Source organism: Hordeum vulgare, chromosome 4H (assembly GCF_904849725.1).
Source record: "Hordeum vulgare subsp. vulgare chromosome 4H, MorexV3_pseudomolecules_assembly, whole genome shotgun sequence".
NCBI lineage: Eukaryota > Viridiplantae > Streptophyta > Magnoliopsida > Poales > Poaceae > Hordeum > Hordeum vulgare.
In genome coordinates, this window is record NC_058521.1 from 360,918,227 (window position 1) to 360,942,442 (window position 24,216).

A 24,216-nucleotide genomic window follows, 5' to 3' on the forward strand; every position below is an offset into this window, starting at 1 on the left:
CCTCCATTAGGGTCATTAGCAACCTCTGCAACATTTATTAAGCAAACATGAGTACGGAGGTACTCAGCAAGACTTTAGGATAACTATCTACTCATGCAATGTATCAATAAGGTATTATGGGGTTTCATGCGGAAAGCCAGCATTTGACTCGTGGCTAGACAACTTGCATTTTTAAACAATTTTTACAACTTGATTTCTCGCACATGAGTCCACTAACACCACAACAATACTCCATCGTGGAATCATTCCGTCTCCATACGAAAATGCCGTGCACGACACTCACGCTTATCTTGACAATTTTATGAGTAGCCATTGAAGTTATTTATGAACAACATATGTCTCCAAGTAGTCCATATCCGCAGACGCGGCTATTCGAATAGATCATAACCCTATAGGGGTGTACTTCGTCACACACGCTCTCGCCACTTATCGCCATGTGCACGTCATGCACCTCGGCAACCTTCAAGCAGAAGCCCAGCGAGGGAGTCGGCCACGACCGTTAACCACATTAGTACCTAGTCCAGGTCTATCGCCTATCTGAGGGTAACCCGCACGGAAGTCCGGTCGAGGTTTCCACCACGGCCCCAAACGATGTGCACAGGGTTCCCAAGCCTACCATCCGGGTGCCACTTGGTACACCGTGCCACCGCCTACCACATCATAGCCCACCTCTCAGGTCAGCGCTATGCACGGCCTCGAGCATGACTATAAACACCAGAAACTACTTGCAACTCCTGGACCGAGTACTAAGCGATTAATAAGTCGAGAGGGTCAATTAAGTATCCCAACGTGTGGTAGTATCTAGTCTTGGATTACATACACGGAACTCAGTTCCTAAGGATGGTTCCAATGAAACAACCCGCCATGTACTCCTACACAACCTTTCACCGGTACCTTTACCAAATGAGGTTCAACACACAACCTTTGCTTACCGAACACATTCTCACAATTCTGTTCATCTCCCAAATGACAGACCATACACAACTCTAAGCATAGCATGCATAGCAGGATAAGGCACATCACGGCTCAAGCAACTACCAGGTATGCTAGGTTGCAAGGTTCAGCTATTTACTGTGACAAGGATAGGTCATGCAAAGGAAGTGGGTTCAACTAACGTGGCAAAAGCATTTGAAGCATTTGATCCTAATGCAATAAGTAAGTGCAGGAGCAAGAACATGGGATTTATCGGGATGATCAAAATGGTTGCTTGCCTTGTTGCTCACAGGAGTGACAATATCCGTCAGACGGATATTCGGTGGAATCCGGGGGAGCGGAGCCTACCGAAAGAAATGACAACAATCAATAACAATCATGTGCAACAAGATGATGCATGAGCATGGCATGAGGATGCAAGGTGGTATACTATTATAGCTAACATGTATTAGGTTTGAAGTTGATTTGAATCAAATTCAAATATCACTTCAAACGAGGTATTCTCGGATACCGTTTTAATTGATTCGACCTGATGCTCAGATCAACTTGCTTTTATCATGCATGGAATGACATGTTAGGTTGCTGGTTTGTGATTTGGACAGTGTTTGATCATATCATTTGTAGTGAAATTTAATTATTTTCCAAATTCCATCTCCAAAGTATTTATAAGAATTAACTTATTCATTAATCTACATGTTCGGGTTCAGTAACATTTTCAAACATGTTTGAAAATGACATATTGAGATTCCTTGAATTTTTCTGATACTTCTTCATATGTAAATTATTTTCATTGGAGTTACAGATTAATTTCTATGAATTTTAGAAGTTTTGGCATTTTTCTGGAATTCTTTTAAATCAGAAATTCACTTATTGCGTCATCACTACATCATCATGGCGTCAGCAGGTCAACTGACCTCATCAGGTCAACTGACCTCATCAGGTCAAACCTGACACGGGGGACCCACTGGTCAGCGTCTCAGGGGCTAATCCCGCGCTGACCAGACCCTAAGTGGGTTTGACTTGGCCTTGGGCCCACTGTTAGCGAGCGATTAGGGTTAAACTACTGGGGTTAAGCTGGCCACGTCGTTCCCCGCCAGAGCCTGACTGGCGGCGACCAGATCCGCGGCAGAACCTCGCTGGAGACACGCTATATCGTGCTGTGGTGCTCGAAAAAGGTTGCCGATAGCACTGGGATGATCCCCAGGCTCGACCTCATCCAGCACTAGCCTCAGGGAGGGCTATAGGTGGCCGGAGCAAGCGGGCGACGAGCCGAGGCGGCTGCCGGAGTTCGGGCTCGATGGTCCAGTGGGTAGAGGGCACGGATCCGACGGGAAGAAGAGGGGAAATGATCGCAGGCTCACGGTGGAGGTGAAGCTAGGCTCAGACTGCTCGGGGAGGGGCTGTAGCCGGCGTTTCACCGTCGATTTGCCGACGACCAAAGGTTGAAGACGATGGCGTTGGGGGACGTTGCAGGGCTCGGGGAGGCTTCGGCCTTTGCAGAGAGAACCAGCTCGTCGAGGCGGAGCTACTGGACTACTCGGGAGGAAGGTCCTGTGGCTAGAGGCACGATGGCTCGAGCTCGAGCTCTTGGCAATGGCGGAAGAAGGAGGGAGGAGAGATCCCGAGAGGAGGGGGAAACTAGAGCAGGGGAATGGATAGAGACGGGCTCGGGGTGGATATCCCCGCTGTCGCGTTGTCCTGGGGAGCACCGGAGCGTGCCATGGTGAAGCAGGAGGTGGAGGAGCCGCCGTGGGCGTTCGCTCCTCTGCCAGAAGGCAGGAGGAGGAAGACGCCCTTGCCCCTCGTGGGCTGGGCCTCCTCAGGGCGACAAGTAAGGTTTTCCTCTTTTCTTTCTATTTTCTTTCTGTTTTGTTTCTGTTTTGCTAGCTAGTTGATTTGCTATTTATTTCAGCTCCAAAATAGTAATTTTGAACACACCAGAATATTTGTTGGAATATATCCAACCATTCCTGGAGTTTTCAACATTTTTGAAAACTTAAAGTTTTTGAACTCAAATTTTAAACATGAAACCAATAGCTTTTTGCATTTATTTAAAATGCCAAAAGTGTTATGAAAATGGTTTTATTCATTGCTTATTTTCTTCCATGATTTATCAGAAAAGTTGAACTTTTCTTGAGGCCATTTTGAGTTCATTGATTTGAACAAGTTTATAATTCCTTTGAATTTGAGAAGTGGCTAGGTTTTTTTTGAGTGTTTCTTCACCACTTGCTTGTTCTTGTTGAAAATTTCCTAGATGCAATGCAAAGAAGATATGAACACAATGCTAACTTGATTAAGGTGTCAGGGATGTGACACAAACGTAGACCTTGGTTATTGTTGCAATTAATAGGAAGTGATAAAGAAGGAGAGGTTCACATATAAATATATCATCTTTGACACCATCTATGATTGTGGACACTCACTAAACTATTACATGCTTAGAAGTAGATGTTGGACAAGGAAGACAACATAATGAATTTTTTTTGCTTGGTTCCGAACAATAATTATATGATTAGAGATCCCTTAGCATGTGACGATTGCTTCCACCTCATATTAGCCAAAACTTCCGCACCAAGTAGAGATACTACTTGTGCATCCATAAACCTTCAACCCAGTTTTGCCATGAGAGTCCACCATACCTACCTATGGATTGAATAAGATCCCTCAAGTAATTTGTCATCGGTGCAAGCAATAAAAATTGCTCCCTAATATGTATGATCTATTAGTGTGTGGAAAATAAGCTTTGTACGAACCTGTGATGAAGAAGACATAAAAGCGACAGACTGCATAATAAAGTTCTTTATCACAGGAGGCAATATAAAGTGACGTTCCTTCACACTAAGAGGACACACATCCAAACCCCAAAAGTGAATGACAACCTCTGCTTCCCTCTGCGAAGGGCCTATCTTGTACCTTTACTTTTTTCCCTTGAAAGAGTCATGGTGATCTACACCAATTCCTTATTTCGCCTTTTTCTTGGCTAACGTCATATGCTAGGGAAAGATCTATATTCATATGTCAACTTGGAGGTAGGTATTCATGAATTATTATTATTGACATTACCCTTGAGGTAAATGGTTGGGAGGCGAAATTATAAGCCCCTATCTTTCTGTGTGTCCGGCTGAAACTTTGATCTCATGAGTACCACGTGAGTTGTACAATTGTAGAAGACAAAAGGATGATTGAGTATGTGGATTTGCTTTACAAGCTCTTACTTGACTCTTTCCGAAGTTATGATAAATTGCAATTGCTTCAATGACTAAAGGCTATCGGTTGTTAATTCTCGGTAAGGTTCTTGATCCATGCTTTAGTTTGTGAAGGAATTGTCACTTTAGCATAAGAGTTCATGTGATGATATTGCTGTTCTGAGTATGATCATGATGCCTGCATGTCCGTATCTTGTTTTGTCAACACCTCTCTCTCTAAACATGTGGGCATATTTATTGATATCGGCTTTCGCTTGAGGACAAGCGAGGTCTAAGCTTGGGGGAGTTGATACGTTCATTTTGCATCATGCTTTCATGTTGATATTTATCGCTTTTTGTGCTGTTATTACACTTCACGGTACGATACTTATGCCTTTTCTCCCTTACTTTGCAAGGTTTACATGAAGAGGGAGAATGCCGGCAGCTGGAATTCTGGCCTGAAAAAGGAGCAAGTTTGAGATACCTATTCTGCGCAACTCCAAAAGCCGTGAAAATCAACGAGGATTTGTTTTGGAATTTATAAAAAATACTGGGCCGAAGAAGTACCACAGGGGCGCCAGCAGGAAGCCACAAGCCTGCTAGGCACGGCCTCCCCCTAGCCACGCCTAGGGGGCTTGTGGGCTCCCAGCTGGCCCTCCGCCCCCCCTCTTTTGCTACAAGAAGGGTTTCGTTCAAAAAAAATCAAGAGGATGCTTTCGGGAGGAAACGCCGCCGCCACGAGGCGGAACTTGAGCAGAACCAATCTAGAGCTCCGGCAGGACGATCCTGCCGGGAAAACTTCCCTCCTGGAGGGGGAAATCGTCGCCATCGTCATCACCAACACTCCTCTCATAGGAGGGGCCTCATCACCATAAACATATTCATCAGCACCATCTCATCTCCAAACCCTAGTTCATCTCTTGTAACCAATATCCGTCTCGCGACTCCGATTGTACTTGTAAGGTTGCTAGTAGTGTTAGTTACTCTTTGTAGTTGATGCTAGTTGGATTACTTGGTGGAAGATTATATGTTCAGATCCTTGATGCTATTCATTACCTCTCTGGTCATGAATATCATTATGCTTTGTGAGTAGTTACTTTTGTTCCTGAGGACATGGGATAAGTCATGCTATAAGTAGTCATGTGAATTTGGTATTCGTTCAATATTTTGTTGTGTTCTATGTTGTTTTTCCTCTAGTGGTGTTATGTGAACGTCGACTACATAACACTTCTCCATTATTTGGGCCTAGAGGAAGGCATTGAGAAGTAGTAAGTAGATGATGGGTTGCTAGAGTGACAGAAGTTTAAACCCTAGTTTATGCGTTGCTTCGTAAGGGGCTGATTTGGATCCACTAGTTTAATGCTATGGTTAGACTTTGTCTTAATTGTTCTTTCGTAGTTGCGGATGCTTGCGAGAGGGGTTAATCATAAGTGGGATGCTTGTCCAAGTAAGGGCAGTACCCAAGCGCCGGTCCACCCACATATCAAACTATCAAAGTAGCGAACGCGAATCATATGAACATGATGAAAACTAGCTTGACAGAAATTCCCATGTGTCCTCGGGAGCGTTTTACCTCCTATAAGACTTTGTCCAGGCTTGTACCTTTCTACAAAAAGGATTGGGCCACTTTTCTGCACTGTTGTTACTCTTGTCACTTGCTACTTGCTATGAATCATCTTGTCACACAACTACTTGTTACTGATAATTTTAGTGCTTGCAGAGATTACCTTGCTGAAAACCACTTGTCAGATCCTTATGCTCCTCGTTGGGTTCCATACTCTTACTTATCAAAAGGACTACGATATATCCCCTATACTTCTGGGTCATCAATCACCACCACCACCGGAGCGCCGTCACGCTGTCGGGGAACTCATCTACATCCCCGTCTCTCTTGCTGGATCAACAAGGCGGAGGTCGTCATCGAGTTGTACATATGCGGAACACAGAGGTGCCGTCCGTTCGACACTTGATCGGGACGGATATTGAGACGGTTCATGGACGGATCGTGGGATGGATCGTGAAGACGTACCACTACATCAACCACATTTATTAACGCTTCCTCTTAGTGATATACAAGGGCATGTGGATCCGATCTCCCTCTTGTAGATGATCATCACCATGATAGGTCTTCGTGTGCGTAGGAATTTTTTTGTTTCCCATGCAACTTTCCCCAACAGTGGCATCATGAGCTAGGTTCATGCGTAGATGATATCTCGAGTAGAACAAAAAAGTTTTTGTGGGCGTTGATGTTCTATTTAGTGCCCTCCTTAGTCTTTTCTCGATTCGCCGGTATTTTTGGATTAAAGCGGCTCGGACCAACCTTACTCGTACGCTTATGAGAGACCGGTTTCATTGACTAACATGCAACTTGTTGCATAAAGATGACTGGCGGGCGTCTGTTTCTTCAACTTTAGTTAAATCGGATTTGACCGAGGCGGTCCTTCGAGAAAGGTTAAATAGCAATTTGCATATCACCATTGTGGCTTTGCGTAAGTAAGATGCGATCATAGTAGATACCCATTGCAGCCACGCAAAACATGCAACAACAAATTAGAGGACGTCTAACTTGTTTTTGCAGGGTATGCATGTGATGAGATATGGCCAAAGACATGCTGTGATATATTGGATGTATGAGATGATCATGTTGTAATAGTTAAATATCAACTTGCACGTTGATGCTACGACAATCGACAGGAGCCATACGGTTGTCTTTAAACTAACATTTGTGCTTGTAGACGCGTTTACTATATTGCTAGGTTGTAGCTTTATTAGTAATAGCATAGATATCATGACAACCTCGATGGCGGCATGATGATGGAGATCATGGTGTGGCGCCGGTGACGATGAAGATCATGCTGGTGCTATGGTGATGGAGATCAAGAAGCACAAGATTATGGCCATATCATGTCACTTATGAATTGCATGTGATGTTAATCCTTTTATGCACCTTATCTTGCTTAGAACGATGGTAGCATTATAAGGTGATCCCTGACTAAAATTTCATGATAAAATTGTGTTCTCCTCGACTGTGCACCGTTGCGACGGTTCGTCGTTTCGAGACACCACGTGATGATCGGGTGTGATAGACTCAACGTTCACATACAACGGGTGCAAAACAGTTGCACACGCGGAACACTCGGGTTAAACTTGACAAGCCTAACATGTACAGACATGGCCTCGGAGCACAAGAAACTGAAAGGTCGAGCATGAATCATATAGTTGATATGATCAACATGTTGGGGAACGTTGCATGGGAAACAAAAAATTTCCTACGCACACGAGGACCTATCATCGTGATGTCCATCTACGAGAGGAGATTTGGATCTACGTACCCTTGTAGATCGCACAACAGCAAGCGTTTAAGAAACGCGGTTTATGTAGTGCAACGTCTTCACATCCCTCGATCAGCCCCACGAACCGTCCCATGAACCGTCCCGCGATCCATCCCACGAACCGTCCCGTGATCCGTCCCATGAATCGTCTCGCGATCCGTCCCATGATCCGTCTCACGATCCGTTCTGATCTAGTGCCGAACGGACGGCACCTCCGCGTTCAGCACACGTACAGCTCGATGACGATCTCCACCTTCATGATCCAGCAAGAGGCGGCGGAGAGGTAGAAGAGTTCTTCGGCAGCGTGACGACACGACGGTGGTGGTGATGATCTACTCCGGCAGGGCTTCGCCTAAGCTCCGCAGAAATACGATCTAGAGGGAAAACTGCGTGGTATAGGGTCGAGCAACACATGGCAAAGTTGTGTCCCAAAAACCCTCAATACCTCTAGTATATATAGGAGGGACGGAGGGGAGGAGGCAGCCTCAAACCCTCAAGGTTTGGCCGAAATTGGAGGTGGAGGAGTCCTACTCCAATCCTACTTGGAGTAGGATTCCACCTTCCCACTTGGAAACTCTTTTCACCTTGTATTTTTTTTCCTTCTCAAACCTTATGGGCCTTAGTGGGAACTTATTCCAGCACACTAGGGGCTGGTTTATCTCTTCCCATAGCCCATGAGACCCCTTCGGGCGTGACACCCCTCCTGATGGTCCCCGGCACCCCTCCCGGCACTCCCGGTACACTACCGATGAGCACGAAACTTTTCCGGTGACCAAAACAGGACTTCCTATATATCAATCTTTACCTCCGGACCATTCCGGAGCTCCTCGTGATGTCCTGGATCTCATCTGGGACTCCGAAAAACTTTCGGTTACCAACACCTATAACTCAACTATACTGAAACGTCACCGAACCTTAAGTGTGCAGACCCTGCGGGTTCGAGAACTATGTATACATGACCCGAGACACTCCTCGGTCAATATCCAATAGCAGGACCTGGATGCCCATATTGGATCTTACATATTCTCCGAAGTTCTTATCGGTTGAACCTCACTGTCAAGGATTCATATAATCCCGTATGTCATTCCTTTGTCCTTCGGTATGTTACTTGCCCGAGATTTGATCGTCGGTATCCGCATACCTACTTCAATCTCGTTACCGACAATTCTCTTTACTCGTTCCGTAATACAAGATCCCGTGACTTAGACTAAGTCACATTGCTTGCAAGTCTTGTGTGTGTTGTTGTATTACCGAGTGGTCCCCGAGATACCTCTCCGTCACACGGAGTGACAAATCCCAGTCTCGATCCATACTAACTCAACGGACACCTTCGGAGATACCTGTAGAGCACCTTTATAGTCACCCAGTTACGTTGTGACGTTTGATACACACAAGGCATTTCTCCGGTGCCAGTGAGTCATATGATATCATGGTCATAGGAACAAATACTTGACACGCAGAAAACTATAACAATAAAACGACACGATCAATATGCTACGTTCATAGTTTGGGTCTTGTTCATCACATGATTCTCCTAATAATGTGATCCCGTTATCAAGTGACAACACTTGTCTTGGTTAGGAAACCTTGACCATCTTTGATCAACGAGCTAGTCCACTAGAGGCTTGCTAGGGATTGTGTTTTGTCTATGTATCCACACCTGTATTTGTGTTTCCAATCAATACAATTATAGCATGGATAATAAACGATTATCATGAACAAAGAAATATAATAATAACTAATTTATTATTGCCTGTAGGGCATATTTCCAATAGTCTCCCACTTGCACTAGAGTCAGTAATGTAGTTCACATCACCATGTGATTTCAACGAATCCAACACCCATATAGTTCTGGGGTCTGATCACGTCTTGCTCGTGAGAGAGGTTTTAGTCAATGGTTCTGAAAGTTTCAGATCCGTGTGTTCATTACAAATCTTTATGTCATCTTGTAGATGCTACAACTACGTGCTATTCGGAAATACTCCAAATATCTACTCTACTATACGAATCCGTTTCACTACTGATAGTTATTCGGATTAGTGTCAAAGCTTGCATCGATGTAACCCTTTACGACGAACTCTTTAACCACCTCCATAATCGAGAAAAATTCCTTAGTCCATTAGTTACTAAGGATAATCTTTGACCGTTGTTCAGTGATTCAATCCTGGATCACTCTCTGTACCTCTTAACAAACTTGTGGCAAGGCACATATCAGGTGCGGTACACAGCATGGCATACTGTAGAGTCTACGGCTAAGGCATAGGGGACGACCTTTGTCCTTTCTCTTTCTTCTGTCGTGGTCGGGCTTTTGAGTCTTACTCATATTCACACCTTACAATACAACCAAGAACTCCTTCTTTGCTGATCTATTTTGAACTCCTTCAAAAACTTGTCAAGGTATGCATTTCTTTTGGAAGTTCTGTTTCAGCATTTTGATCTATCTCCATAGATCTTGATGCTTGATGTTTTTTTGACCGGCTACTGTAGGGAAAACCCCCCACAACCTTTTTTTTCTTTTATTCCCATATATAAGAGCAGTATGTACAAGAAGAAATTAGAATGTACAAATGGATGCGAAGCTAAGGCTACAAACCTCAAGGAGGCAAAAAGGAAACCCATTTAAGGAGATCATCCGTGAAACTAACCTTAATCCTATGAGCTAACAGGGAAATGTCATGGATGAAACCAGATCTCCATGTTCTGAACTTTGGCTGCTCCTGGTTAAAGACCTTGGCATTTCTGACAGTCCAGATGTTCCAACATGCAGTGAAGACCACCTCAGCAAAAAAGGGATTATGGAAGTAATGCTTAGCAGCTACAGTAGCACTCCACATGGATGGACCCTACCATGTGATCTGCAGGTAATTCCAGACCCTGGTACTGAAAAGACAGCTGAATAATAAGTGATCTCTGTCTTCCTTGACTCTAGCATGGCATCAAACACAGAGATTGGAGTCTGAAACATTCCAGTGACGCCGTTCAAGCATGTCTTGGGTGTTAAGCATGTCCATGATGAGCATCCAGGCAAACATCTTGATCTTCATGGTACAACAGCTCTTCCAGATCCAGTTGAGTAAAGGGTTTGGTGTAATACTGCTGTGAATGTGAGTATAGTATCTCTTGGCTGTGTAGGCCTTAGCATCCTTTCCCCATACCCATGTGTCAGAGGCCTCGTGGTCAATATCCAGGGCTTGAAGCAAGGATTGAACTGAAAGCAGCTCCTGGTAAGCTTGAGCAGACAATGGCAAGTGGAACATAGAGAGCATGCTGTCATCGTAAAAGGCTTTAAAGACCTCTTGAGATGTGCAGAAAGGATCAGCCACAAAAGAAAAAGCCTTGGGAATCTAGCAGCCAGAGGCCTAGTGGAGTTTCCAATCAACCAGGAGTCAGACCAAAACAGGAAGGAGTCACCCTTGTTAGGCTAAACATATGTAACTGATCTGAATATGTCAAGCTGTTTACAGATGTCCTTCCACCAAAAAGAACCACAAAGGGCAGCTCCCTGAGGTACTGTGTCATGATAGTAAGTGTTCCAGATTAAGTTAACCCATGGGATATCAGTATGATTTAGAAATTTATCAACATGCTTGAGCAGCAGTGCTTCATTCTGGATTGCTAGATTCATAATTCCTAACCCCCTTTGTTTTTAGGTCTGCACACCAGTTGCCAGGCAGCAAGAGAGGGTGCATGATCTTGCCCATTTTTCCTCCATAGACATTGCCTCTGAATTCTTTCAAGCTGCTTCACTATGCCTGGTGGGATATCCAAGCTGCATAGGAAGAAGATAGGAACAAAAGACAACGCTGAGTTTAAATACTGTAACCTTCTCCCCTGAGCCAGGAAAGATGAACTAGCACTGAGCCTTCTTTCCATGTTATCAACCAGTGGCATGAGATCAATGATTCTTGGTTTAGTTGTCCCAACTGGAAGGCCAAGGTATGTGAAGGGCAAAGATCCCACTTTGCAGCCAATGGAGTCTGCCAGGACCTGGAGTTGCTGTGGAGAAGTGTTGACAGGTAGAAGGGCAGATTTGTGATAATTCACATGTAATCTAGTGGATTGGGAGAAAAGTAAGAGCATTTTCTTGAACTGTAACAATTGAGTTTCATCAGCGGGTAGGATGATAAGGGTATCATCAGCATATTGCACTATAGGGAAATCCTTATCATGACAAGGTATGGGCAGCTGAATCAGACCCTCCATCAGCAGTTGGTTAACCAGAGTCTGTAAAAAATCAGCAGCAATAGCAAAAAGCAGTGGGGACATGGGATCTCCCTGTCTGACTCCTTTCTTCCACATAAATTTCTTTCCAGGCACACCATTGATCAGGACAGAGGATGATCCAGAAGTTAGGAGCTGCTTTACCCAAAGTATCCATCTATCATTGAAGCCTTTGTGTTTGAGAATCTGAAAAATGAACTCATGCTCCACAGAGTCAAATGCCTTTTCAAAATCCAGCTTGAGAATAACTATTGGTTTCTTGGATTGATGGCATTGGTGCAGGTACTCCAGAGTCCATCCAACACAATCTTGAATGGTTCTAGATTTGATAAAACCATAATGTTTCTTGTGAAGACACTTCACAATCTGCAACTGTAACCTATTAGCAATCATTTTGGACAGAAATTTGAGGCCCATCCGAGTAAGTGATATTGGTCTGTAATCTCCCACTTGTTCAGGTGATCTATTTTTGGGAATCAAAGTAATATAACATGAGTTCATGTTCTCAAGTTGAGCATGACCAGCATGAAAGGCAGCAGCAAGTTGATAAAACTCAGGGGAGATAATGGGCCAGCATTTCTTGAAGAAAATACCATTAAAACCATCAGGTCCAGGAGCTTTGTCAATGGGCATTTCCTGAACAGTCTTGTCCATTTCCGACTTAGAAAAAGGTTCTGTGAGAATATCCAGACCCTCCACCTTCTGAAGCAGAGATTGTAAATCAAAGCCATGTTAATGCCAAGAGAAGTTCCCATTCTATCCTTAAAGGATGCCCAAAAACATGCACCAATTTGATCATGATCAGATATGATGGAACCATCATTTAACTTGAGAGATGCAATGGAATTCCTCCTATATCTCTCAGTTGCCATAGCATGAAAGAATTTAGTGTTTTCCTCACCAACTTTAACAAATCTGACAGTGGCTCTCTTTTTCCAGTATAAGCACTGGAGATGCAATAGGTGCTCCAAGTGTAACTTAACAATATTCCTGAAATTAGCCTCTGGTCTGAAGAGTGTCCTCAATTCCTCAAGCTCATCCAAGCACAACACAGCTTGATTGCATCTGGAGATGAAAATTTTCAACTGGGATAGGTTTGTGTGCCATTTTTTCAGAGCCTGCCTAAGATGTTTCACCTTATCCATAATGACAACAGTAATATGGGTTTTCCTGGAAGGAAAGAGCCAGGATTGCTGAACACACTCCATGAAGCCCTCCATTTCAACCCAGTAGTTTTCAAAACGAAATAAGTTACACTTAGGGATGGAAGTGTTGACAGTGACCACACAAGGAACATGATCAGAAGCTGTCTTTGCAAGGGGGAGCACTTGTGTAAGAGGATATGAGGAGATCTAGTTGGCTGATGTGAAAAACCAGTCAAGCTGCTCCAGAAGAGGGGAATCTTGCATATTGGACCAAGTGAAAGATCTGCCTTTAATTGGTAGTTCCAGTAATCCCAGATGCCCAATAATTTCATTGAAGATGAACATATCATTTACATCAGCCCCAGGGAGGTTTCTGTTGTCAGGAGATCTAATGAAATTAAAATCTCCAAGAAGCAACCAATTAGCCCCAGTGAGTATATGAAGATTGTATAGCCAGCTAACAAAAAGATCTCTAGCTTCACCTTGACAAGGACCATAGACATTCACCAAAGTCCAGGATTCACTAGTATGATTTGAGGTAAAGGAGATGATCAAACCATAGGGTGTGCATTCAACTAACTAACCAGTAAGAATGGAAGAGTTCCAAAGAGTGATAAGCCCCCCTGATGCCCCCCTGGAGGGAGAGTAGGCAAACTGATCAAAACGTTTAGGACAGAAACACTTGACTGTACGAAACTCAATTGACTGCATTTTGGTTTCCTGCAAGCACACCACGGCAGCTAGGCTCTCATCAATCTTGTTACGAACCGCACGTTGCCTATGGTCCGAATTTAGGCCACGCACATTCCAACACAGCACACGCCAACTTCTCGTAGAACAACTATCCATTGGACAATATATATAGAGCAAACACAGGGATATGTAATAGCCCGTGCGACCAAGGTTCAGCTAACCAAAAGACAGAGCAAGCAGTAGTCTCACAGTACATGGAGCCAGTACAGTAACAAATTAACATAAGTGAACTAATCATCAGCAGATGATGGCGCGGAATCAGCAGGATCTTCCATAAGTCGATCCACAGTTAGCTTCTCAGGGGCAATGCCAAGCGTCTGCCCGACCGCGTGTATCACCAGAATAGGTGATGGGGTCATAGTCCTAGGGTAGGGTCATAGGCCTGTCCTACAGGTCCTACCCAAGGACTACCCCACGCAAGGGACATGACCTTAAGTATGCCCGACTGTATTAAGGTGCCCCCATCATCCAGTCGGTAACGGGCCCAGAATCATCCAGTCGGAGACTAAGACTCGGAGGACACCGGACCCACCGACTGGATACACTCGATGCGTCGTAACCTCCCTGGAGGGAAACTGCCGTACGTTTCCGGGTGCATTAACTAGCATTTATAGCATACGTTACCTGTAACGCATGCATTCAATCGCCACTACTCCACCCTTGAATCAGAACCGTTGTGGAGGGCAGCGCACTCTTTATAAGCCGCCCTCCCCCACTGGTAAAAGAGAGAGAAAAACATTGTACTCCATATTACACTCGGTAACAAGCTCCAAGAGCACTGAGACGTAGGGCTATTACCTCCACCATAGAGGGGCCTGAACTCATACAACCTCGCCGTAGCTAGGACTCTGCCCATCTCATTCGTACCCTACACATCTACTGTCAGGCTTATACCCACGACAGTTGGCGCCCACCATGGGGCAGGCATCTAAGCGACTTCCGGCGAGTTTGCGACTACTTCCTTTCGTCATGTCGTCCGATGGAGTTTCGAGCATGGGTCACCAGATCCTTTTCGGTGCTCTCTCCTTCGTCGTCGACGATTCGGCGTGGCTTCGGGAGGCACCCCTTGACGTCAAGGCGCTTCCCCGTCGCGGGGCCACGCACTTCCGTGCCGGCGCTCGCGGCGTTCTTCTTCTCCAACAACCGGCTCCATTTCCGGATTACACCCTCGTCACTCGCCGCAGTAAGCGGTCCCGCAGTCCGCGTCTCCAACGTTGGGTGCAGCATGCCCGAGCGCGCCAGATTGCGTCCTCTCAGGTGGCAGTTCTGGAGTCTGTTGTAGTCGCCCCACGCTCCCAGTGCTCGGACTCGGTTCCGACTGAGCTTCCTACCGAGTACGTGGGTCGTGGGCCTGCAGCAGAGGTACACATGGCCAACTCCCATGAAGATCCTCGTCAAGCCGACCGAGGTGAAGTTGGCGAAGCATCCGGTGCGCGTCGTCCGCCTCGTCGTTCTGCCAGCCGACACACTCGGCGGAGCAACGTGGAGGTGTTCCGCACACCTCTCCTCAACCTGGCCGCGGCTGCCCAGATTGCCGATTCCCTCCAGCCGACTAATTCGGAGGCAGGAAGGGGAATCGAACAAATCCGAGCCCTGTTGCGCACGGCGCAGCAGCAGAATTCGGCAGTCTCCCAGTCGCACAATCGGATCGGCAATAGTTCCGTCCATGCAAACACGCATAGATCGGTTCACAGCCCTGGATCTCATCAGTATCGCCGTCGCTCACGCACCCCTCCGCGGGGTGGGCCCTACGGGTCCCGGCGTCATGATGATCGGCATTCAGTCGGCGACACTTACGACCCAAGACCCGACGCAAGGGGCCGAATCGCTCAGCGAAGAGTTGACAGGGGTCGAGCCCACCGCGATGGCCGCGATATGGACCGTCCGAGTGGAAGCCGGGCCATCGTATCTGGCCCCGAGTGTTTTAGTCGAGCCATCCGCTCGGCTGATATCCCGCCCAACTTCCGATTGGCTGCGGGAATCGGTAAATTCTCAGGAGAGTCCAAGCCCGAAACATGGCTAGACGACTACCGAGTGGCGGTCCAGATCGGAGGAGGAGACGACCATGTCGCTATGAAGCACCTCCCTCTGATGCTCGACGGCTCGGCCCGAGCTTGGCTGAACCAGTTGGCCCCCTCAAGCATTTACAGTTGGGCAGATCTAGCCCGAGTGTTCATCAGAACCTTCGAAGGAACGTGCAAGCGCCCTGCAGGTCTTGTGGAGCTTCAGCACTGTGTCCAGAAGCCGAATGAGCCCTTGCGCGACTTCATCCAGCGATGGACGACTCTTTACCACACGGTGGAGAACGTCACCGAGCATCAAGCAGTCTGCGCCTTCAAGGCAGGCGTGCGGTACAGGGAGCTGTACTTGAAGTTTGGTCGAACCGGCGACATCTCCATGAGCAAGATGATGGAGATAGCAACTCGCTATGCAAATGGCGAAGAAGAGGATCGCATCCGGAGCGGAAAACACAAGACAGTCGGCAATGCCGACGGAGGTAACACTCGGAAGCAGAAACCGAAGGTTCCGCCCACACCGCAAGCAGAAGCTGCAGCTGTAACCAGCGCCAAATTCAAGGGCAAAGGGAAAGCGCAGTTCACCCCCAAGAAAAAGCCTTTCAACAATCCCATCCAGGACCAGCCTTGTCCAATTCATACGAAGATGGATGAGGAAGGTAACCCCATATACGCAAAGCACACCACTCGGCAGTGCCGTCTCCTGATCCAGGGGTTCAGCGAAGGGCAACCGAGTGAGAAGAATCCTGAACAGGATGAGGAGGACAAGGAGGATCCGTTCCCCCAAGTCCATGCAACCCTCATGATCTTCGCTGACGTCGAAAGCAAGAGTCGACTGAAGCTAGTAAACAGAGAAGTCAGCATGGCCGTTCCGACTGCCCCCAAGTTTCTCAAATGGTCTCAGACTGCGATTACCTTCGATCAGTCGGATCATCCAACACATGTCCCCACCCCAGGAAGGCAGGCTCTGGTCGTCGACCCGGTGGTGGAAGGAGTCCGACTGCGCAAAGTCCTAATGGATGGCAGCAGCGGGTTGAATATTATGTACGCCGACACTCTCAAGCGAATGGGCATTCCGATGTCCAGACTCGGCGAGAGCAATATGCAGTTCCACGGAGTCGTCCCAGGGCGGAAGGCCAAATCACTCGGCCAGATCACATTGGAGGTCATCTTCGGCTCCGACAAGAACTTTCGCAAGGAGAAGCTCACGTTTGAGGTGGTGGACTTCTAGAGCGCTTACCATGCAATTCTGGGCCGCCCGGCATATATGAGTTTCATGGCACGACCGTGTTATGTGTACTTGAAGTTGAAAATGCCCGGTCCAAAAGGCGTTATCACCATCACCGGCAACCGCCAGCGAGCCGAGGAGTGTCTGCAAGAGGGGTCGAGGATCGCCGACCAGCAGATGGCTGTACTCGAGCTCGAAGAGTACAAGAAGACAGTCGACCCCGCCGACTTAATGCGCTCAAAGAAGCCAGCTTCTGAGTCCGTGTTCCAGTCGACGGGAGAGACTAAGAAGGTCAGCATCCACCCGACGGACGAGTCTGCCGCCCCGACGAACATCTCCACCACCCTGGATCCCAAATAGGAAGCCGAGCTCACCCAATTCCTCCAGGAGAACTGGGACATCTTCGCATGGAAGCCATCTGACATGTCGGGTGTACCTAGGGAGTTGGCTGAGCACCGACTGCATGTGGATCCCGCTGCTCGGCCCGTCCGAGAGCGCCTCTGCCGGTCTGCCGCGCACAAGAGGAAGGCAATCGATGAAGAGGTGGCTAAGCTGCTAGCTGCCAGATTCATTCGCGAGGTTCACCACTCCGAGTGGCTCGCCAATGTAGTCATGGTGCCCAAGAAGGACAAGTCACTCCGAATGTGCATTGGCTTCAAGCACCTCAATAAGGTCTGCCCGAAAGACCATTTTCCGCTCCCCCGCATAGATCAAATTGTCGATTCGACTGCGGGGTGCGAGCGTTTATCATTTCTTGATGCCTACTCGGGTTATCATCAGATCCGTCTGTATGGTCCCGATGAGTTGAAAACAGCTTTCATCACCCCGTTCGGTCTGAAGAATGCAGGAGCTACCTTCATGCGCATGATCCAAAAATGTCTCCTCGACCAGATCGGTCGCAATGTGGAGGCATACATGGATGATATCATAGTCAAGTCCCGCAAAGGTTCCGACCTGCTGACTGACTTGGCAGAAACATTCGCCAACCTTCGTAGGTACGATATCAAGCTAAATCCTGCCAAGTGTTCATTCGGTGTTCCCAGCGGAAAGTTACTCGGTTTCTTCGTTTCCGAACGAGGGATCGATGTTAACCCCGAAAAGATCGGGACCATCGTCCGAATGGAGAGGCCGGTCAGAATACACGATGTTCAACGACTCACAGGTTGCTTAGCAGCTTTGAGCAGGTTCATCAGTTGACTCGGCGAAAAAGCACTTCCTCTGTACCGACTCATGAAGAAATCAGATACCTTCGAGTGGACAGACGAAGCCCAAGTCGCGTTCGACGACCTCAAAGTCCTACATTCCACCCAGCCGGTTCTTACTGCTCCGCTCAGTAAAGAGCCCCTTCTTCTGTATATCGCGGCTACAAATCAAGTCGTCAGTACTGTTCTTACAGTCGAGCGAGAGGAAGAAGGCAAAGCATACAAAGTTCAGCGGCCAGTGTACTACGTCTCCGAAGTCCTGACGCCTTCCAAGCAGAGGTATCCCCATTATCAAAAGCTTATCTATGGGATCTATATGACTGCAAAGAAGGTGGCTCATTATTTGCAAGACCACTCGGTATCTGTCGTTTTTGATGCTCCGTTGTCGGAAATTCTCCACAATAGGGACGCATCAGGCCGAGTGGCGAAGTGGGCGATGGAGATGTTGTACTGCGACATCAAGTTCGAGGCCAAGAAAGCTATTAAGTCTCAAGCCCTGACTGACTTTATAGCAGAATGGGTAGAACAACAGCAACCGACTCACATCTACTCGGCTCATTGGACAATGTTCTTCGATGGGTCTAAGATGTTGAATGGATCCGGCGCTAGTGTTGTGATCGTATCACCAAAGGGTGACAAGCTCAAGTATGTGCTTCAGATACACTTTGATTACTCTAACAATGAGGCAGAGTATGAAGCTCTTCTCTACGGATTGCGCATGGCCGGCGTCCGTCGCCTGATGGTCTACGGCGATTCAGACTTGGTGGTCAACCAAGTGATGAAAGAGTGGGAGGTAAGGAACCCCACTATGACAACCTACTGCAATGCAGTCAGGAAGCTGGAGAAGAAGTTTGAAGGTCTAGAACTTCATCATGTTCCAAGACTGAAGAACCAAGCGGCGGATAAGTTGGCGAAGCTCGGATCCACTCGGAGACCCGTCCCGAGTGATGTCTGCCTCGAGCACCTCCATCTTCCTTCAGTCAAAGAAGATCCCTTCACGGAAGAGCCGGTACAACCCAAGAGCGCAACAGACCCGACTGAAGTCGATGTGCCTGCTATGGTTGATCTGGTCACAGAGATTCTGGTAATCATTCCCGATTGGACTGTGCCGATTATGGCATATATCCTAAGGCAAGAACTTCCAGAAGATGAAGTTCAAGCCCGACAAATAGTTCGCAGGTCGAAGGCGTTCACTGTCATTGACGGTCAATTGTATAAGGAGAGTGTTTCAGGCGTTCTCCAACGTTGCATTTCCCCAGAGGAAGGGCAGTTGATCCTAGAGGATATCCAATCGGGAACCTGCGGCCATCATGCTTCTTCAAGAGCAATCGTCGCCAAGGCGTTCAGGGCTGGATTCTTCTGGCTGCAGGCTAACGAAATGGCCAAAGCTATGGTCGATCGATGCGAAGGCTGTCAGTTCTACTCCAACAAGTCCCACAAGCCAACATCTGCACTAAAGACAATCCCACTTGTGTGGCCGTTTGCAGTTTGGGGATTAGACACAGTCGGACCATTCAAGACAGGCCAAGGAGGCTACACACATCTGTTGGTGGCAGTCGACAAGTTTACAAAGTGGATAGAAGCCAAGCCCATCAAGAAACTCGACGCCTCCACAGCCGTGAAGTTTTTCAGAGACATCATCTCCAGATTCGGAGTGCCTCACAGCATAATCACGGACAATGGGACAAACTTCGACTCGGACAGATTCAAAGGTTTCTGCGCGAGTCAATGTATCCGAGTGGATTTTTCTTCCGTAGCACATCCGCAATCCAATGGACAAGCTAAGCGTGCAAATGGACTTATCCTTCAAGGTTTGAAGCCTCGACTCTTGCGAGAGATAGGACATGCTGCTGGTGCATGGGTAACCGAGTTACCTTCAGTACTTTGGGGCCTCCGCACCACTCCGAACAGATCAACAGGGCGATCACCGTTCTTCCTCGTCTATGGAGCTGAAGCGGTCCTTCCGAGTGACCTGCTTCACAATGCCCCGCGAGTCGAACTCTTCTCCGAAGCCGAAGCAGAACAAGCAAGGCAAGATGGAGTCGATCTTCTAGAGGAGGAGCGCGAGATGGCACTTACTCGCTCAACAATTTATCAGCAAGATCTGCGACGTTTTCACGCACGACATGTCAGAAGCCGCACGTTCCAGGCTGGCGATTTGGTGCTCCGAGTGGATCAGCAAAGACCACACAAGTTGGCTCCAGCCTGGGAAGGTCCTTTCATCATTTCAAAGGTGTTGAACAACGGGGCATACAGACTCTACAACATTCAGAAGGAGACCGACGAACCCCGCGCGTGGAACGGAGACCTCCTCAAGCGTTTTTATACGTGATCGCCGACTGAAGCAGTGTAACGAACATGTTTTGGAGAAATAATATACAGCAGATTCAATTTCTTTTGCAGATTCAGAGTTCTTCCGTGGTTGCAGACTACGGTCACAAAAAAAAACTTAGCTGTGATCCCGAATCGCCTAAGTAACACCTTTCTTCGAGTGTGCACTTCACGTCGCACTCGGGGGCTTAGCTGCGATCCTGCATCGCCTAAGTATTAACTTCCTCCGAGTGTGCACTTTACGTCACACTCGGGGACTTAGCTGCGATCCTGCATCGCCTAAGTATTAACTTCTCCGAGTGTGCACTTCACGTCGCACTCGGAGACTTAGCTGCGATCCCGAATCACCTAAGTAACACCTTTCTTCGAGTGTGCACTTCACGTCGCACTCGGGGGCTTAGCTGCGATCCTGCATCGCCTAAGTATTAACTTCCTCCGAGTGTGCACTTTACGTCACACTCGGGGACTTAGCTGCGATGCTGCATCGCCTAAGTATTAACTATCTCCGAGTGTGCACTTCACGTCGCACTCGGGGACTTAGCTGCGATCCCGAATCGCCTAAGTAACACCTTCCTTCGAGTGTGCACTTCACGTCGCACTCGGGGACTTAGCTGCGATCCTGCATCGCCTAAGTATTAACTTTCTCCGAGTGTGCACTTCACGTCGCACTCGGGGGCTTAGCTGCGATCCTGCATCGCCTAAGTATTAACTATCTCCGAGTGTGCACTTCACGTCGCACTCGGGGACTTAGCTGCGATCCCGAATCGCCTACGTAACACCTTTCTCCGAGTGTGCACTTCACGTCGCACTCGGAGGCTTAGCTGCGATCCTGCATCGCCTAAGTATTAACTATCTCCGAGTGTGCACTTCACGTCGCACTCGGGGACTTAGCTGCGATCCCGAATCGCCTAAGTAACACCTTTCTCCGAGTGTGCACTTCACGTCGCACTCGGGGGCTTAGCTGCGATCCTGCATCGCCTAAGTATTAACTTCCTCCGGGTGTGCACTTTACGTCACACTCGGGGACTTAGCTGCGATCCTGCATCGCCTAAGTATTACCTTCCTTCGAGTGTGCACTTCACGTCACACTCGGGGACTTAGCTGCGATCCTGCATCGCCTAAGTATTAACTTTCTCCGAGTGTGCACTTTACGTCACACTCGGAGACTTAGTTGCGATCCTGCATCGCCTAAGTATTAACTTCCTCCGAGTGTGCACTTTACGTCACACTCGGGGACTTAGCTGCGATCACGCATCGTCTAAGTACTAATCTGCCTTCCAGTGTGCACTTCACGTCACACTTGAGGACTTAGTTGTGATCAAGAATCACCTAAGTACTAACTTCCTCCGAGCGTGCACTTTACGTCGCACTCGGAGACTTAGCTGCGATCCCGATTCGCCTAAGTAATACCTTCCTCCGAGTGTGCACTATACGTTCCACTCGGAGTCTGAGTTATGATCAAGAATCATCTAAGTACTAGCCTCCTCCGAATGTACACTATACGTTACACTCGAGAACTTAGCACTGATCATGAATCACCTAAGTCCTAATATTCTACGAGTACACATTAAGTGTTCAACTCCAAACAGCATTCAAGCAAAAGAATAAGTGTTTTCGTTGTGACTCCAACAGTCTAGAAACGATAACACACTCGGTGCGGATCAAGCTTACCCGCACCGATTTAAAAGTATGACGGCCAACACAAGTGGCCAGAATATCTTACAGGAAAACACTCGGCATACCGAGGATAAAGTTCGATCATGAGTCAGCTGGGCCCGCGTCAGGACTGGAGGGTTCCACAAAGGTATCCAGGTCAATTCCATCAGCAATGCAGGTCGCAGTCTCCAGGAATGTCTCCATGAAGTCTTCGAATTGAAGCTTCTTCGTGTTGGCGACTTTCAAGGCTTTCAGCTTATCTTCCCGCACTTCTTTGCAATGGACTCGGACTAAGGACAGCGCCACATCAGCACCGCAACGCGCTGCCAATTTCTTCCAAGATTGCACTCGGGCCGGAATCTCCCCCAGTCGCCCCAACAGAGTCTCCATCTTCTCCCGCGACTCGTCTTCCGGCCAAAGCTCCTTCTCAATGCGGCCGAAGATTTCTTTCAGTCGATTGATGAACGGACCCACTTTGCCTACGCGGATATGAGCCCGGAGTAGATTCCGGTTGGCGTCCTCGCTGAGTGGCACATTGTCCTTCATGGATCGTTCCACGGCCGCCGCTTCAGCTTCGGCGTCACCACAAAAATCTGCAACAAACGAGCAAATAGAAATTACAAACCGAGTGTTCGTCACAAGATATAACCACTCGACAAAGCATAAGACTTACCAGCCAGACAAGTCATCATTTGCTCAGCCCAGTCGGTGACATACTTCTCTTGAGCTATGCACCTTCTGTTCAGGACGCCCATCTGATTATGCAGATCGGCCCTATGTTTCCTCATCATCTGCGTCTCCGCCGTCAATACCCTGTTTGCCTCCCGAGCTTCTTCCAAGGACTTTTCTCGCGCTTCCAGAGCGTCCTTCATACCAGTCATGGCAAGCATTGCAGCTTCCAGTTCACCAGCATATTGATTCCTCTCCGCTCTGAGGGCTTCATAAGAAGTTCCCATATCACAAGTTTTCTACAACACGAAACAAAGGGTTATCAGCAACTTTCTCAATACACACTACGTTCTTCAGACCCCTGCCGACGCAAGCAGTCGACAGCGGCCTCGGGGACTACACCCAGTGGGTTCACTAAGAGTGACCCCACTGGCATGCACCTCAAGCAGGTCTGCCCTATTGAGGTGCACGTTTTCACCTACGCCTCCGAGGCTAAAGCTACTCCACCTGCGTGCAGTTTACTCTAGGGAACTCTTACCGCAAGAGTGCTCCGACTGCAGTAAGTACTTGCATTCAGAAATCTTGTCTACGGACACGACAAAAATAAAGACCAGATGTATAAAGACAACTGCCGGTGCAAGCACTTGACAGAAGCCTCGGGGACTACACCCACCGGGTTCACTCGGAGTGAACCCATTGCAAACAACAGACTACCACAACACCCAGTGGGTTACATAAGAAAAGTAAGTACTCACTAGGGTACTTACTCGGATGTCATCGCGCAGCTCCAAACTCCGCTGATATAAAACTGCAGCGGAGTCATAAACCCTCTTGGCCTCTCCGGCCATCAGCTCCGCCTGAACCATGGTCCCCTTGACCGCTCCCACCTGCTCCTCCAAGACACACCGAATGTTGAATTCGGCGTTCGACGAACCGGGAATCGGGGAGAGATCCTGGTTCATCCCAAGGTTCGCCCCAGTAGGTTCCTCACCCGTCAGCGCCGGTTCAGTCGGCGGAGGCACTTCGTTTGGTAGAGCGTCGGCGGCAGGGGCGGCGGCAGGAGGACAGCCTCAGGAACAGGCTCTTCGACGGGCTCCGCGGTCGGGTCAGTTCTCCCCCCTGACAAGCCGAATAACGCAGTGCTTCAGAAGAAGAAAGAGATGGCGCGGTCTGCAGGAATAAAATACCCGACTCTCCCACAACGTACCTGGCTGTGATGAAACGACATTGTCCGCGTCCATGGGGTCGTCCCCTTGGCGAGCCAGCGAGGTCGCAGAAGTGGCAACCCTGTCGAGTGAAGACCATTCTACTTGTAAAACAAGAGTTCACTCGGTCAACATAAAGGATCTAAAACTAGATTCGCTTACGTGGAGGTGACGGGGATGGCCACCCTCATCTGCGGCACAGCCTTCCGAGGTTTGGACCCGCTCGATTTGGGCGCCTTGGAGGACTGGCCCGCAGGTTCAGCGGCTGCGTCCCTGGCTCTTTTGGTACCTCGAACACTCGGAGCAGCCGGGGAAGCAGGCGGGGCACTCGGCGACACAGG